The following is an 18,259-nucleotide window of genomic DNA, read 5'->3' on the forward strand; positions in this document are numbered from 1 at the left end:
TCTTTCTTTCTTGGGGTTATCCATTTTATATCATAGATATGGAGTTATATCATTTCATAGAGGGAAGAACTGCTTTCAGAGAAGTTGGACTCTTGGGCAGCAGTACTTTATACCATCAATTGTGCTCTAAGTTTTTTTAGGACTGGTATTCTATGGCTTTCAGCCAAACCACATCATAAGAATTCAGTCAATAAACAATTATTAGCCATTTATTATGTCCCAGGCACTATTCTAAGCCCTGAGGATTCAAAGAGAGGCAAAAGACAGTCTCTGCCCTCAAGGAGCTCACAGTCTAATCACAGTTTAATCAGGAAAACAAGGAAACAATTATGTACAAATGGAACATATGCGAAATTAATAGGAAATGATGAAGAATGGGAAGCAACTGGAATTAAGAGAAGTTGGGAAAGGCTTCCTGAGGAAGATGGGGCATTAGTTGTGACTAGAAGTAATATCCATGCTAAAAAATAAGCCTTTGTTTCAGGAAGAAGCTTGGCATTATCAAGAGCAAGAAACAATGATTAATTAACTCAATTAGGACAAAGCAGTAAAGTAAATAACAAGAGGAAGTTAAGCAGTAGATTCTTTCTCTTGTTTTTTTGTGTCTGAATCTCTGGACCCCATATTTGGAGTTTTCTTGGCAAAGATATTGGAGTATTTTGCCATTTCCTACTCCAGCTCATTTTACAGCCAAGGAAACTAAGGCAAACAGGGTTAGTGATTTGCCCAGTCATACAACTAATAACTGTCTCTGGCTAGTTTTGTACATGGATCTTCCTGAATCCAGGGCTGGTGCTCTGTCTAATCCACTGAGCCACCTAGCTGCCCAGAATTGTTCTCACCTCCACAATAAATGAAGAAATGTGGTTTCTCACAAAGTCCCGCACTAACCAGTGGGGAATGGTATATCCCTTCAACAACTCACTTCTTAGGATTGCATCTCAGTTAAAAAATACCAGTTAGCATTCCTGGGGACTGATCAATGTTTTAAAAACCTTTTATTAGTCTGGCCTATAACCAGGCCCTGTTGGTTAGGGTGAGTGAATGTCTTTCAACTTCCCTTGGCCCAAGCCATACAATTTACCTGGAAGCTTCTATAAGCCTTGAGAAGACAATTAGCAAAACTGGAGGGGGAGAGCCTCTATCTTCCATTCCTCCTATTATGGCCAAAGTTTCCTTACGTGGCCCAAGATTGCTTTTTCTTTGAAATGGGACCCAAACGAAAAGATAGACAATAGAACGGAATCTTTTACCTTTGTTTATTTCTTTTTCACTCCTAATAATATGACTTCCAGATGGGGTTTATATAGACAGAAGCATAGAAAATAAACCAATAAGACTATATTGGGTTCCATAGGTCCAGGGAAAGAGATTCTGACATAAGTAACAGGTGATGGCAGTGGGAAGGATCAGAAATTAAACCAGTCTCTAGATTTGGAGAAAGTAAAGAAAGTGACCAGGGGGGTCGTATAGGATAACTTAGTGAATAAGTCAACAGCACTGTATTTGGAGTTAGGTTCTGGGTTCAGATCATAACCCTGCAATTTTCTATCTGTGTCACTTTGTATATGCCACCTAATCTCCCTAGTTCTCAGTTTCCTTATCTGTCAGATGAAGAGGTTGGATTCGATAGCCCCTGAGGTCCCTTTCAGCTCTAAATGTATGATCCCATCATCTGACTGAAAGATATTCCAGAGGCTTAATGCTGGTAGAAGGTCCTAGGTCTCACTGCTCTACCCTGAAGTCCAAGTCTACCTGCTCCCTTTCCTTCTCCATCTTACCGCACCTCCTTCCTGCTGGAGTTCTTGCCCAAGGACCCACGGTGTACCCTAACGCATTGGGCTTAGACTTGAGGAAGTCTTGGCTCCCTCTGCCAAGTAAATGGGAGACAAACCTTTATTCCCCCTCAGGGTAGAAGGGAGAAACTGCCCTCCTGACATCTCAAACTAGAACATTTTCTTCTGTAGAAAATGAGAAACAGTGTGGTCAGGTTACATAGCATCATTAGCACATTACTATAATTCAGGGAGACAATGGGTTAAATAATAGCCTTGGAGGTGCCCTGGCAATTCATTATCAAGATACTACTTCCTTTCTAGCTTGAGAAGAACCTGCCTTAGCCAGTATAGGCTTTGAGAATTCTGCCTCACATCTACACCATATTGAGGAGCTCAGCCCCTCCATAAATTGAGGACTGCCCATATTATTATTATTAAATCAAAGAAAAGAACAGAGGGACAAGCCTGCCAGATGGAAATGGCCTTTCCCTCCTTGGTCCTCACATGATACCTGGCTTACATGGGAAACATTTATTTAAATATTTAATATTATTCAAAAAACCCTTGCCTTCTGTACTAAGTATCAATTTTAAGGCAGAAGAATAGTAAGGGCAAGGCAATTGGGGTTAACTGACTTGCTCAGAATCACACAGCTAGGAGGTGTCTAAGGTCACATTTGAACCCAGGTCCTCCTGACTTCAGGCCTGGTACTCTATCTACTGTGGACCTAGCTGTCTCAGTATTTAGTGTTTACATGGCAACGGCAGATGAAAACAAATGGTTTATCACTTGTTTATTTGGGTATATGTTTTGGTATTTTGGTTTTATGGGATTGTTCACTTATAAAAATGAGTAGTATAGAGATAAAAAATAAAATAAAATGGGGAAAAATCATGGCAGTGGGCTAATAGGAAACGAACTTGGAGTCAGCAAGACTTGGTCATTTTTCTTCCTCCATGACTTATGAGCTCTAACTCTAGGTCACCTGCTCCTAACCTTAATTTTCTCATCTGAAAATGAGGATAGCAAAATCTGGTTTATACGTGTCATAGGATTGATGTTAAATCATACCAACTCCAAGAGAATCTACCACTCTGATTCTTCTATCTTCTCTTCACAAGAAACTTGGACTCCACCCTAGTAACTATCTCTGAGCTCTACCCCAGACCACCAGGCTATGTGATCCCTCCCCCTGCCAGATCCTCCTTGATTTATTCTCTTTTCCCCTTGAGTTCTTTAAAGTCAAGGAGTATCTTGCTTAGTGCCTGGCACATAGTAGGCACTTAATAAATTCCTTGTTTATCTGTCTGCCCAGCTGTCCAGCTGTCTATCCATCTATCTATCTATCTATCTATCTGTGTCTGTCCACCCATCTGTCCCTCCATCTATCTATGGATCATTAGCTAGCTATCAAAGTTTATAAATGGCTTTGCAGACATTAAAGCATGATATAAATGTTTGTTATGGTTATTTATGATTTGTTGTTGTATATGTAGAGTATAAGTGCTATGAAACCAATTGGATATTAGCTAAATAATCGCCCAGAGAACCTAGCACAATAGTTTCTCCACAATAGGGCTGGACAAATGTTTGTTGGATTAAACAAAATTGTTGAGTTATTTGCTAATGACCATATTATTGTAGCTGATTCATTCAGTTAGCTAACTTTTCAGGAAAGACCTTGGATTTTTTTCTGGTGATTTGTGTTGGATCTGGAAGAAGGGCTCTGGTGGTTGGGAAGGGGCTCTCTATAAGTGGAGAGCTAGGAATGGAAGTAGACAAGGGCTTTTGGTTTGGGGGACTTGTTTTTCTCTTTTTAGTCATTAGTTCTATTGTGGATGTATTCAGTCAGGGTATGGAGGTTGTAAACTGGGGACTTGGCTCCTAAAGGTCCTGGGAGTAGAATTGGAACATTGATGGGAGGAACTGATGCAAAACCATATGCTCCAAAACAACGAATAATTGAATAGAGTATTAGAGCTGGAAGAGAAGTCAGAGATGATTTAATCTAACTGCCTCATCTTTTAAATGAGGAAGCTCATATAAGGAAAGTCTAGAGGGAACTGGGGAGCTCAGTGGATAGAACACTGGGCCTATCTTAAAGACCTGGGTTCAAATTTAGTCTTAGACCCTTACTAGCCATATGATCCTAGGCAAGCCACTTAGCCTCTCTGTATGCCTCAGTTTCCCCACCTATATAATGGAGATTATGATAGCACTTACCTCCCAAGATTAGGTAAGGATCAAAAAAGATAATATTTGTAGTGCCTGCACATTGTGGCACTTGTTTCCTCCCTCCCTCTAGAGTCACACAACTAGTTATTGGCAGAGTGAAGGACTTTCTGACTCTTTGCCCCCTGGGGTTTTTTTTATATTAGACTATGTTACTTCTTCTGGGTCAGCCCTGGTCTCTTCATCAAAAGCAAGCAAACATCTGTTTCTGGGGGAAGTGGCAGCTCTCCTTTTGGAGACTCTCCTGCCAAAAAACCAAAATAACCAAAATGCTTAGGATGGCAGACTTAGGTTAGAAAGGACTTCAGAAATCATGTACTCCAGCTCCTTGACTTTTTACAGATAAGAAAAATGCTCCCCAAAGAAGGTATGTGATTTGTACAAAGTCACACAGGAACTGTTAGCAGAGGCAGAATTGGAACCCAGATCCTCTCAACTCCCAAAGGAGTGTTTTTTTTGTACCATGCTTCTTCTATCCTCATTCTTTCTTCTTAATCTTTCCCCTCCTGTTTAACAGATACAAAATGGCTTATTTATGAGGATTGGAATTTTTTGAGCACTGAGCAATTAACATGGAATAAAAGGCATTCAACCTGGGCATCAGGGCATCCTAGTTTTACACATGAAAGGGACCTTAGAAGTCATCCAGGTCCAACCCCCCTATTTTACAGATGAGAAAACCAGGGTTCCAGAGAAGTTACACGGCATTTTTAGAGTCATAAAGGTTTTAAGTGGCACAGCCAGAATTTGAAGGCAGGTCCGGACCTCTGCAGAGGATGGGTGGAGAGGGAGATGATGAAGAGCTAAGGAAGGTAACTGATTCATCAGAGGTGGGGTGGCTATGTGGTTTGTATTGTGTTAGTGGGAGCCCCTGACTTAGGGAAGCCATAGATTCAGAGGGAAGGGGAAAGTATAGAGACTAGACATCAGCAAGGAAGGAAGTGGATGGGAGGAGGAGCATTCTCTCTCTCAGAAGATGAAGCCAGCCCTTCTTGAGAGGCTTGAGGGAAAGCATCCATCAGTGGCCTTTCAGCATCTGTTTCTCCCGCAGACAGCTCTCAAACGAATAGGAGCCAGTCCCTGCCTTATTTGGTGTCTGCGAGGGCCAGGGTCTGGTGGCTTCATTGGAGACACAGTTCACTGATGGCAGCCTTGAGAGAAGCCTGTCCTCAAATGACCTCCAGGCGAGGAATCCCATTTGTCCTGAGCCAATTGCATTGTGATCTGATGATGCCTGAAAGGAGAGCCAAATAGCTGATCTCATGCAAAGCCAACCGAATGCCATGAGGCCAATGCTCTGGTTTTTTTGCTCTTGGGGGGAAGAGGGGATGGGAGACTGCATTTGCTTGGGGTGGGGTGGCAGGGGGGGATCAGAGCATCATTTGGGAGCAGAGATAGCATTGTTGGTTAGGGAGGATCAGCAAGCTGGGGGCATTTGCCAGTTCAGGAGCAAAGCAATTTGCTGGCTGTCAGCCTACTGCCTTATTAAAAAGCACTTCTCTTGCTCAGAAGGAAAGACTATGGCATCTCAGGTTATGGGAGTCTGTATAAAAGCCCCGTATATACCTCTCTAGGAGCTACCTCCACATATGCCAAGGGGAGAAGGGTTTTTGAGGACAGAGGCTGTTGAATAGAATTCTGATTCACCCCAGGGCCCAGCAAATGGATCTGAACAGAGGCCCAGACAGCCACTGGACCTTTGCAGGGCCCTGATTTCATCCCAGTGGGCAATCCTTCTGCATCCTGTCCCCAGTTTTGTGGATGCTCTCTAAGAGATGCCATGGCTGAAAACCTCATCCCCTTGCAGGCAACCTAGTGATGAGTATCTGGAAAGTTAGCTAGGCTAGTCCTTGGACATTAGACTTGCACTCTGTGACCAGTCTCATACTCAAAGCATTTCCAGTTTGGTAGGATAAGTCAGAGAGCTTGTGCTTCGATGGCATAGTCATCTAGAAAACAGGATTGCCTTAATTCCACTGCCAGGTAGTGTGTTGCAGTGGTCAGTGCTGGATTTCAGAATCACAGAACCTGATTTCAAATACTGACTCTGCCAAGTCCTTACTATCTACATGGCCTTGGCCAATGAACTGAATCTCTCTAGCTTTCCCTTCCTAATCTATAAAGGGAGAGTATTGGACTAGTCTCTAAAGTAGCTCCAAATGTATGGTCCCATGGGGCACAGAAAGACTTTAGCAAAGGGCATAGGCATAAGGACATGAATTCAGCTTTAAAACTCTTGGAAGGGAGCAGGTAGGTTGCTCAGTGGATTGAGAACCAGGTCTGGAGACAGGAGGTCCTGGGTTCAAATGTGACCTTAGATACTTCCTAACTGTATGACTCTGGGCAAGTCATTATACCTCAGTTGCCTACTCTTTGCCACTCTGCCTAGGAACTGAAACTTAGTATTGATTCTAAGTCAGAAGAGAAGAGTTTTTTAAAAATCGGGGAAGGAACTTTCCCTAAAGATTAAAGTTTTATAACACAGTTTACTCCTCAATTCATCTAGCTCAGAGATTCTTGACCTTTTTCTGTCATGGATTCCTTTGGCAATATGAAGAAGGCAGTGGACCTTGTCTCAGAATCATGTTCTTGAAGCATAGAAAATAGAAAATAAGGATTACGAAGTATATGGAAATAGAGATGCAGGTGGGTTTTTTTTTCATTGAAGTTCACAGATCCTGCTGAAGTCTATCCATGGAGCCCCTATTACACAGATAGATGAAGCAACCTCCTAATTGATGACCTCACTTAGCATGTTGTCCTCATCAGACCCATTCTGTTCCTGGCGTCATTTCTTTCCTTTATGCTCATACAGGAACTCAGAAATATGTAAACATATAAATAAATGTAAAAATATAAATCAGTATAAAATATAATATTTAATTCTTTACTAATATGGATAATATCTAATATTATTGGATATAATAAATATAATATATAATGTTTATAATATAATTTAGTAATATATAACATACTATATTATATAACAGATAGTATAATTATATAACATAATATGAAATATTCTTTTCAATATTATATAACATATAATAAATATAAAGATAATAAATATAAGACTCATTGCAGATTAGCATGATATCACATAAAAAGATACCAGAATTAGATTTGAATTTTGACTTTGCCTCCTCTCCTTCCCCTACTTATCCCCCCAAAAAACTTACAAACTCTGCAATCTTGGCCAAATAATTTAATCTCCGAGTGTCTCAGTTTCCTCATATAGAAAATAAAGTATTGAACTAAAAGGATTCTGAATGTATTTCATCATTAAGTTAATAAGGATATGACCCTCTTTAGTCCCTTTTGCTTTGTCTTCTCATCCTCTATGCACTCCTTCCTTTCTATCAGCAAAGATAATTAAAAGTTAACTCTATCTTCATGAATAAATACATCCAGAAATGACAATAACAATAATAATGGTTAATATTCATGTCATCGTCGTTGGGTCATTTTCAGTCATATCAATTCTTTATGGCCATATCTGGAGTTTTCTTAGCAAAGAAACTGGAGTAGTTTGCCATTTCTTTTTCCAGCTCATTTTACAGATGAGGAGACTGAGGCAAACAGGGCTGGTGACTTGCTCAGGGCCAGTTCATCTAGTAAGTGTCATGGCCCACATTTGAACTCAGAAAAATGGGTTTTCCTGGTTCCAAACCTGGCACTCTATTCTTTGTGCCATTTAGCTGCCCCTGAAATTCATATAGCACTTTAATGTTTACTCAGCACTCTACATTTGTTAACTTATTTGACCCTCACATCAATCTTGGGAGGTGGGTGATATTATTACCCCAATTTTGCAGATGAAGAAACTGAGGGAAATAGAGGTTAAATGACTTGCCTATGGCTACCTAGCTACTGGGTATCTAATGAGGTATATGGACTTAAACTCAAGTTTTGCTAATTCCATGTCCAGAACTCTAGCTACAACTCAATTTATAGAATACATTATATACTTTATATTTTTATTATATTTCCTCTGTGAAGTAAGTAATTTTAAGTATTATAGTATCTATTTTTAGTAACAAGAAAAGAGTCTCTGGGTAGGAAAATGACTTACCCAAGGTCATACAACAAACCCATTTTGGAGCTGAGACTTAGATTCAGGATTTTTGACACCAAGTCAAAAGGTCTTACTCTTCCTATCGTGCCATACTGTTTCTATTGTTCCCCAAATAAATAACTCCCTCAGTTCTAGGGAACTTGAGTCTGCTCCATAAGCAGAGATAATTTTAATCTAGTAGACAATCTTTATTAAGAGTTTTACAAAAGTCTTACCAATTCCAAGATATTCTGGATGTTTGTATGTGTCAGACATTTCCCTGTATCCTACCTCACATGGTTATTGTGTGGCAAAGAAACCATGCAGTGATACATAATTAATAATAAAAGCTAGCATTTATATGACACTTAATGTTTTACAAAGAACCTTATAACTTACATTTCATTTAGCCTCACAATAACCATGGAAGATAGGTGCTATTATTATCTTCATTTTACAGCTGAGGAAACTGATGAACTAAGGTCCACTCAGCTCATAAGTATCTGAGGCTAGATTTGAACTTGGGTCTGTCTGACTCCAGGTTCGCCACTCTGATCCCTTCACCGCCTAGCTGCCCAATTGTAAAGGTTATTCCTGTCATCGTTGGACCATCATTCTAGAGATGTAAAGGGCCCAAGAAGCCATCTAGTATAACCCCCCTCATTTTATAGGTGAGAAAATTAAATCTAGGCGACCACTTGAGTTTACTCAGATTTATAAGCAGAAGATCAGAATTTGAACCCAAGTCCTTTGATTCCAAAGCCTATATTCATTCCAGGGTAGTTTATCATCATCCTTATTCTACTATATATACTCTTGCTTCAGTTGGTGTTTCTAACCCCAATTCAATTCCAGATATTAAGGGAGAGGGCAAGGGATAAACATTTAATGTTGTGGCTACTTTATGCCAGACATTGTGCTAATTGCTTTATAGATAATTATCTCATTCAATCTTGAGCACAATTCTTTGAGGTGGGCTCTATTATTATCCCCATTTTACAGTTGGAGAAACTGAGGCAAATAGAGGTTAAATGACTTGCCCATGGTCACACAGCTAACAAGTATCTAAAGGCAGCCTTGAATTCAGGTCTTCCTAACTCCAGTTCTACCAGTATATCCCCTGAACCACCAACCATCTCAAATGAATGGAACATTGATGGAATTCCTTTTGCCCTAGACTATTCACAGTAGAGAGCAAAAAATAATATGACCCAGCTCCTCACCTCCTGGAGCTAGTAAGGATCAGTAAATATCAGGAAGAGAAAGACTGTAATGCTTCAGGGGTTTGGGATTCCCTCCTAGGGGTAATCCCTCCACCAAGACAGATCACAACCCCTCTAAAATAACATAAAATCATGAGCTGGGATCAAGCGGATGGTGAGACCCTGTTGACTTAGCTAGGCTGATCAGAAGACAATAGACATACTCAGATCCCACCTGAGGACTTTTCCTTCTCCATAAGAAAGCAGAGAGAGACCAGGCTGGGAAGCCAGATGCAGTCTGATTGCAACTATCCAGACAAAAGGTAACAGGAGTCTGAGTTAGAGTGATGACAAGTGAGAATGGGGAGAAGGAAATTGGTAGGAGACTTTGAGGAGTTAGAATCAATAGAACTTGGCAACTGATTAGGTGAAGAGGAAAGAAGAAAGGTAAAAATTGACACTCAGATTTGAGTCTGGATGAACAGAAAGATGGCAATGCTATCACTGGAAATCAGAAGTATGGAGGAAGGGCAGTTTGGGAATTTTGTGTTCTTGGTTCAGGGAGAGTTTCACATTTGGTCTGTCTGTGGCACATTCGGGTAGAGAAACCTAATGGGCAGTTTGAAATGTAGGGTATAGATTGGGTCTCTAGAAATAAACTTACCTTGTACCCCAGGGAATTGGAGCAGACCAGCTGATCTTGAGGGTACAGTCTTTGCTTATTCATTCCCAAGGGCTTAGATGAAGTACAGAATATTCTCTTCTGATGTTAAGGTCTCTTGCTATCTAAGCAAACATTTGACTCTGTTTACCAGCATAGTCACTCCTACAAGTATAGACACCGATTTGCTACCCTAATCCCATCTCAACTTTCTCTGTAAAAATGGCACCCATGTGTAAATGGTTGACATTTTCCAAGGCAAATTTCTCCCAGAAAAAGATGCGCTTCCTGAAATAATCATACACTCACATTTCCAAGACCCAAATAGATAAGAGTCTGCTTTTAGAAGAAACCAGCCAGACAATGCTATAGGTGAGCTTTTTGTAAATGTAAGATAGCAATCTTAGTTTAGGTTTTCAGAGGCCATTTTGTGGAGCTATTCAGAGGATATATGTTGTAAGCTTAGATTTAAGGCCCTTAATTTTGTGTTCTAGGGGAGCTAGAGGAGAGGAGAGGTTTAGAGGAGGAGGGAGGTGGTAGCTAGTTAATGTAAGAAGAACACAATTCTGTTGATTAACTGGGGTATAGGGCAGGATGGTTATCACTTGCATGAAGATGATAATTGAAGCTTTGGGAATAGATGACATTGCTCAGGAAGAATTCATGAAGACAGAAGATATCATGATGATGGCTCTCTTGATCACCAATGAAATGATAATTTGGCAAGGAACTTTGGGTCCTCAGTGACCCAGAATCAAAGTCATCATAGGACTGAAGGAGGATAGAATCATAATTTTAAGAGCTGAGACCTTAGGTATCATCTAGCTCAAAGGTATCAAAAACCTGACTTTCTGGGCCCCAATCAGATTAAAATATAATTGGGAAATATTTAACAAAACAAATAAAAATGTAATAAAACATAGATGATGTCCATATGTGATTTTCTAAGTCAATATGCAGCCCATAGGGATCTTTATTTATGGCTTAGTGGTCCAGTTTCTATTTTGAGTTTGATATCACTGATCTATCTAGTCAAGCCCTCCATGCCATAGATGAGAAACTGATCCTCCAGAAAGGATATATGACTTGGCCAAGACCACATTGCGAAGTGACAGAGCCTGAGCTAGAATTAAATTCTGCTGATTTTAAGTCTCGTACTCTATACTGGATCAGCTCATGTCTCCCTTTTACTGATAAACGGATGTATTTTATTGTAATGATAGAGAGGAAGTTCATTTTTAGCTGAGAATGAAGAGTTGGGATAGGATTATTATTATTATTATTATTTTAAATCCTTACCCTCCATCTTGGAATCAATACTAAATATCAATTCCAAGGCAAAAAAACCATGATGGGTCAGGCAGTTGGGGTCAGGTGACTTGTCCAGGGTTACACAGTTAGAAGTGTCTGAGGCCAAATTTGAATCCAGGATCACCTCTTGTCTAGACCTGGTTGTCCATCCACTAAACTACCCAATTGTTCTGAAGAGGATTATTTTAAGGTCCCTTCCATTAGGGAATCTTTTCTCCATCCCATGTTACTAATATGGACTTTCTGAAGGAAATAGCCTTTGATGAATGTTCCTAAGATCAAATATAATCAATTCATGGTTCAGTGGCACTTTTTCAAATCCTAGCTAGATATGAACTCAGGTCTTTCTGATTCCAAGTCCAATGCTCTATCCATCTCATCGCCTAGCTGCCTAAATGTTTTATTTATCCTTTTCTTTATCATTGTCATAGAATCATTGATGGATCTAGAGATGGAAGGGTCTTCAAAGGCCATCTCACACAATTCCCTCATTTTATAGAGAAGATCCTTGCTGGTCCTTGCCAGCTATCTAATCTTGGGCAAGTTGCTCCATCTTTAAGGACTTCAGTTTCCTCATCCCTATAAAATGAGGTCAGATTATGGTCTCTAAGATCCTTCCCCTTTTAATGTTCTGAGCCTGTAATATATCCCATATATATATATATATATATATTGGACAGACCAGATGCTTTCCCATCAGGACCACCTTTAAGGGGCCCTGAGCCCCTCTCCAAACCCCAAATACCCGCTCCCCATTCCCCCTGCTCCTGACACTCCTTTCAGGTTATATGGCACTGTCCCATGGCCTTCTTGCTTTAGGAAACACTCCGACTGAGTTAAAACTGTATGAGGTCACTGGTTTGGCTCAGCTCTCTTAAACTCCCAGCTGTGTGGGTGAGGCGAGGCATTGGACTGAACTATGCCACCATCTTGTGGTTCATTCAGATCAGTGCTGTCTCTGCATCCCTTGAATTTCCATGTCCTCAGATGACATGTTGGGGGGGGGGATGACTCTCCAGCAGAGATCCTTTGGGGATGGAACTCGCCTCTTCATCTTCTACCTTTTTTTTTTTATTGCTTGGGAACATTCCGGCTCAGACAAAGGGAAACACTATTGGATTCTTTTTAGTATGGAACTGATGATGGCATTTTCAAACAGATGCTATGGATTAAGAGAAGGGGACTTCTACTGAACAGAAACCAGGCCCAAAGAACTCATGAGGATTAGGACAGCCCTCATGCCTTCTGTAAACTGTCCCAGGGGTCAAAGCTGCCAAGAATTTCTCCAGCTGGTTTCCCAAACCGTCACCAACTCTCCCCTACTAACACCATCCCCAACACAAGAGACACTGCCCCTAGATCAACAAGTATTTATTGATTAACTCCTGTGAGGGAAGCCTGGAAGAAATCCCAGTCTTAGCAACTTGGATTAGTCATTCTAGGCTCAGCTGGCAGGGAGAACCATGCCAGCTCTCTGGAGAAGGCAGGGGTGACTGCTGTGGCTTAGTCTTAAGTGAGGGTGCCACTCCGGTAGCAAGGATGTAGGGAGGGGGTATCATGTAGTAGAAAAGTACTAGGCTGAGATTCAGAACCTAGACTCAGTTCTCCACCAATTAGATGACCATGGAGTGGTCATCATTAGTATCCTCAGAGGTCTCTCAGTTTCTTCATCTATTAACAAAAAGGTTGGAGTAGATCACTAGATCACACACAAAATGTGGCTTGGTGCTCCTGGCAGTTCCTGAGACCCTTTAATGAATCTTTTTGAAATCAAAACTATTTTATTAATAGTAATTATTTGGAGTTTAAATGTCTAATATGGTAAATATCAATCAATAAAGCCCACATTGGCAAAAGCTCTTTGAGGAAGTCCTCAATTTTTTGAGGGGCTGGGGGCAACTAGATGGCTCAGTGGATTGAGAGCCAGGCCCAGAGATGGGATATCCTGGGTTCAAATCCAACCTCAGCCTCTTCCAAGCTGTGTGACCTGGGCAAGTCACCTAATCTCCATTGCCTAGTCTTTACCACTGTTCTTCCTTAGAACGAATACACAATATTGCTTCTAAAATGGAAGGTAAGGGTTAAGAAATAAAAAAGCAGAGTGTAAGGGGTCCTGAGTCCAAAAAGTTTGAGTACCAGTGGTCTAGATGAATCTATATATGTTCCCTTTCCTACAATATGAATCATGAAGCAGCATGATATAGTGGGGATAGTAGCGACCCAGTAGAGCTAAAGATTTGACTTCTGACTCATTCCCCTGTTCCTTCTTTGACATAAGGCATTAGTCTGACTTCCATTGGCACCAGTTTCACAAATGATGAAAAAGGAAGTTTTGTTGTTGTGTTATTTTTACTCTAACTTTAACCTTCCTCATTTCTCCCATCAGACTTTCTGGAAAAGCCCTGGGAGGGAATATAGTAATACCTGAATAGTACTTTTAGCTCTTTGGGATGAGATACTATGAAAATATACATTTGATCCTCCTAGAAAGATGCTGGTTCTGTTAAATCAGCTCACTGTGGCCTCAGTGCCTTTCCTCTCTGCCTTTGCCACAAGTGGTGAGAGTAGCATCAGTAACTGTTTTGGAGAATTCGTTTTCTCTGATGGATCAGAAATAGGTGATTTGGGATGTCTGCCTTGCCTCAGTGCCTGTGACAAAATTCTTTGATAATATTTCTCTCTCTCTTTCTCTCTCTCTCTCTCTCTCTCTCTCTCTCACACACACACACACACACACACACACACACACACACACACACTATATTGCATCCAGACTTGCTTTTTCCTACAGGTGACATCCCATCTTTACATCCTTTTGTACCCTTTCCCTCTTCACTTCTGTCTCTTAGAATTCCCTAATTCTTCCCTGCTCAAATTAAGAGTCACCCTCTTGGGGGCAGCTAGGTGGCTCAGGGGATTGAGACCCAGGCCTAGAGACAGGAGGTCCTGGGTTCAAATATGGCCTCAGACACTTCTTTGCTGTGTGACCCTGGGAAAGTCACTTAAACTCCCTTGCCTAGTCCTGGCTCTTCTGCCCTGGAACCTTGGCTCCACTGAGCCACCTAGTCACACCTGACCCCTTATCTACAGTATTGATTCTAAGACAACAAAGGTAAAAGTGTTTTTTATTTTAAAAGAGCTACCTCTTACGTGGAGGCCTTCCCAGTCCCAACAACTGTTCATGTTTTCCCCAATCCCCAAAATTCTTTTGTATTACTTCTATATCTATGTTGTTTCCCTCTAATACAATGTCAGCTCTTTGAAGGTAGGGATTGTCTTTATTTCTGTCTGTGTTCCCTGGCCCTGGTAAGCTCATTTGGGATACAATGAGAGTTTCTTTGGTAGAAAGAACTCACAGTGATGGCATTGATGCCAATGTAGGTCAAGACCTGCTCTGAAATGAATAATCTTGGAGAATGAGTTACCTGGGGCACTAAAAGGTTAAGTGACTTACACAGGAATTGAACCCAAATCTTCTTGACACCATCCCTCACTGCCTTCTAGTAAACACACAGTATGCACTTAATAAAGGTTTGTTAAGTTGACTGGAATTGGCTTGAACAGAATTAAGTTGAGGGTCAGAGAGGAGAATTGATTTGCCTGGGAAAGACAAGACAAGACAAGACAAGAACTCAAGTGGCCACTGACATTCCCTCCACCCCAATATGATCGCTCTTTTGCTTAGATCTATATCCATATTTTTTTTGTATTTTGAAATGCATGTATTTGTTTGTTGCTTTTTTCAAGAACCTTTACAACCACACCTCTCCTTTCTACTTCAATTATTTCATTCTATCCGATACTTGTACTTTACTTTTTGTTGACCCTATTTTTAAAAAATCCTTACCTTCCATCTTAGAATCAGTGCTGTGTTTTGGTTCCAAGGCAGTGGGGGTTAAATAACTTGCCTAGCATCCCATCATTATCTGGTGGCATGCCCCTTTGGGATTTCCTTTACCCTAAAGTTTGCTCTTGATATTGGAGGAGAAATGGGACCAGTAGACAAGATCAGTGAAGAGAGGAGACCCAGATTCCATATATCGTTGCTCTCTGAACCCTCATAACTATGCCCTTAGTCATGCCTGCTAATATTTAGAGATTACAGTGGCTATTTTTGACAATACTGATCAATGGAATGGTTTTGAAATTCTCTTCTTGCAATAGGAAAATTGATCTAGAGAAAAAGAAGGCATCAGTTCAAACTTATCCAAACAGCACTTTAAGAAGTGTGAGCTCTCTGAACCATTCCATCAAAAGCCGGTCTGAATTCTAAGGCAGTAAGAAAAATTGTTCATTAAATGTTTAATTCAGTTTCACAAATTCAATTTAACACACTTTTTATTGTGCATGTCTACAATGTTCAAGGCATGGGATCTAGAGATACAAGGATAGATAAAACACAGGCCCTTTTCTCAAGGAGCTTACAATTAAGTTTATGAAGGAAGGGGTGGAGGGACAAAATACAAGATTAACTGCTACAAGGGAGAACCTGAAAAATGCAGAGGACAGATCCAGGCAAAATTTTATTAGACTTTGGAGGAGAGAAGGGTTACTTTCAGCTGAGGAGAGATTACTTTCAACTTCATGGAGGGACTGATGTTTCTATTGGCCTTGTGGGACAGGAGGGACTTTTGGGAGTCAAACTCTAACCCACCTCACCTCCATCACATAATTCTTCTGGGGAAAATACAATGACACCAAAAAATGCTTCATCTAAGAACAGTTTGCAACAAAAAGCATGGATTACTTGTTTGGCTTTTCTTTCTGTTTATATCTTAGTTTCCTGGGACTGGGTAAGTGTCTCCCTAGCTTCCTACAATGTTTTTGTTTTTGTTTTTCAATCCTAAATGCTGAGAAATGGTTTGTAAAGGGGCAGCTAGGTACCTCAATGGATAGAGAGCCAGGCCTAAAGATAGGAGGCCCTGGGCCAAATCTGGTCTCAGAGACTTCCTAGCTATGTGTCCCTGGACAGGAAGCTTAACCCTAATTACCTAGATCTTACCTATCTTCTCTTGGAACTGATCCTTAGAATCAGTTTCAAGACAGAAGCTAAGTGTTAAAAAAAAGAAAAATTAGTTTATAAAAACTTGGTGAGTCAGTAATGTTAAAGTTGGTGCTAGGCAGGAGGCTTTCATGTGGATACCTAGGTTAGGTGTCAACACTACCTTCCCACTCGATTGAAGGTAAAATAAATGTGTTGTAGGAGGAAGAATGACAGATTGGAAATAAAAATAACATGCCCTAGACTTTGCACTAAAATTAGCTAGCTGTACAACCTTGGACAAATCACTGAACCTCTCTGGGCCTCAGTTCTCCATGTGCAAAATGGGGGATGAGACTGGGTGATCTACTCATTAAGATCAGAGACTTTGCTTGATGATATTTCTTCCCTCAATAGTATCTCCATTACTGTCGGCACTCTCTCATATACCTTTCTGCTCCATTTTACTTTCAGTTCAACTCTAAATTTAGTCATACCATTCCTGACAGCTATCAGCTCCATATTCCTTCTCCTTTTCTTGATTAAATTCCTTGAGAAACCTGTTTACACTAGATCCAATTTCCTCTTTTCATTTCTAAAATCTATGGTTTGGATGAAGCTTCCAACCTCATCATTCAACTGACATGGCACTCTCCAAAGATATTAATTATGTCTTAATTGACAAATGTAATGGCCTTTTCGCAGTCCTCATTCTTCTTGATCTCTTTGCAGTGTTTAACACTATGACCAGTCTTTCCTCCTGGATACCCTTTCCTTTCTAGGAGTTTTGCTCTCTTTTGGTCCTCCTCCCACCTGTCTGGCTGCTCCTTTTCAGTCTCCTTTGTTGGTTTCTCATCCATGTCACATCCACCAACCATGGCTGTCTCCCAAGGCTCTTGGCCGTGGGCACTCTTTTCTCTTCCCTCTATGATAGCTCACTTAGTGATCTCATCAGCTCATCTGGGTTCTCTTGTCATCTCTGTTCAGATGATTCCAAGATATAGATATTCAGCCTTGATCTCTCTCCTAAGCTATTGTCTCACATCACTAATTTGCCTATTGGACATCTTGGACTGGATTTCCTATAGATAACCTCAGTCTCCACAGACTTGTTATCTTTGCCCAAAGACTTCCTTCCTTCTAACCATCAAGGGCACTGCCCAGTTACCCAGATCCACAATCTCCCTGTCAGTTTCCAGATAGCACTCTCCCTCTCCCTGACATATGCAGTCTGTTGCCCAGTCTTCTCATTCTCCCTTCACAATACCTCTTCTCAATATCCCCTTCTTTATTCATTCAGGTACCAACCTGGTTCAGGTCCTAAGCACTTTTAACCTAGACTATTGCATTACCATTTTAATTGATCTCTCTAACTTAAGTTTCCCCTGATTCCAATCCATCCTCCACTCAACTGCCAAGTGATTTTCCTAAGCATAGATCAAATCATGTCAACCCCCTACATAATAAAAACCGGTGGTTTTCTATTACCACCAGGAACAAATATAAAATCATCTGTTATTTAAAACTCCTCATAACTTAATCCTTCCCTATCTTTCCAGCCTTATATTTTTCTCCTCTTCACAAACTATAATCCAGCTCTAGCTGTTCCCCAGCTCTAGAATGCTCTTCCTTTTCCCATTTGCCTCAGTTTCCTTAGCTTGCTTTAAGACTCAGATTCATTCTTCTTGGCTACTATAGCCTTCTGAGGTTACTGAGGGTTACCTTTTTGTAACCTATTTATTTACATATTGTTTTCTTCATCAGAAGATGAGCTTCTGGAGGGTGAGAGCTATTTTTAATCTCTCTATACAGTTTATGGCAAAGTGGAAAGCCTGCTTTTGTGGGAGTTAGAGGACTGGGGTCCAAAACCCATCACTGCCACTGTGTGACCTTGGATAAGGTTGCTTAACTTCCCTGGGACTCAGTTATCACATCAGTAAAAGGAGGAGGTTGGTTTTGATTATCTTAAAGGTGCCATCCTGCTCTAGATCTGACAATATAATACTCAAGAGACGGGGTCAAGAAAGAGAAAGCACTAAA

The 18,259-nt window shown here is 40.7% G+C and overlaps 1 protein-coding gene across 1 annotated transcript in view; it reads left to right on the plus strand.

The window, feature by feature from the left end:
- The window catches only part of XKR6 (XK related 6), a 391,398-nt gene that overhangs the window by 331,601 nt on the left and 41,538 nt on the right, over positions 1-18,259 (plus strand). The gene's annotated exons all lie outside the window — the stretch shown is intronic.

The sequence above is a fragment of the Monodelphis domestica genome, chromosome 1 (genome assembly GCF_027887165.1).
Source record: "Monodelphis domestica isolate mMonDom1 chromosome 1, mMonDom1.pri, whole genome shotgun sequence".
Classification (NCBI taxonomy): domain Eukaryota; kingdom Metazoa; phylum Chordata; class Mammalia; order Didelphimorphia; family Didelphidae; genus Monodelphis; species Monodelphis domestica.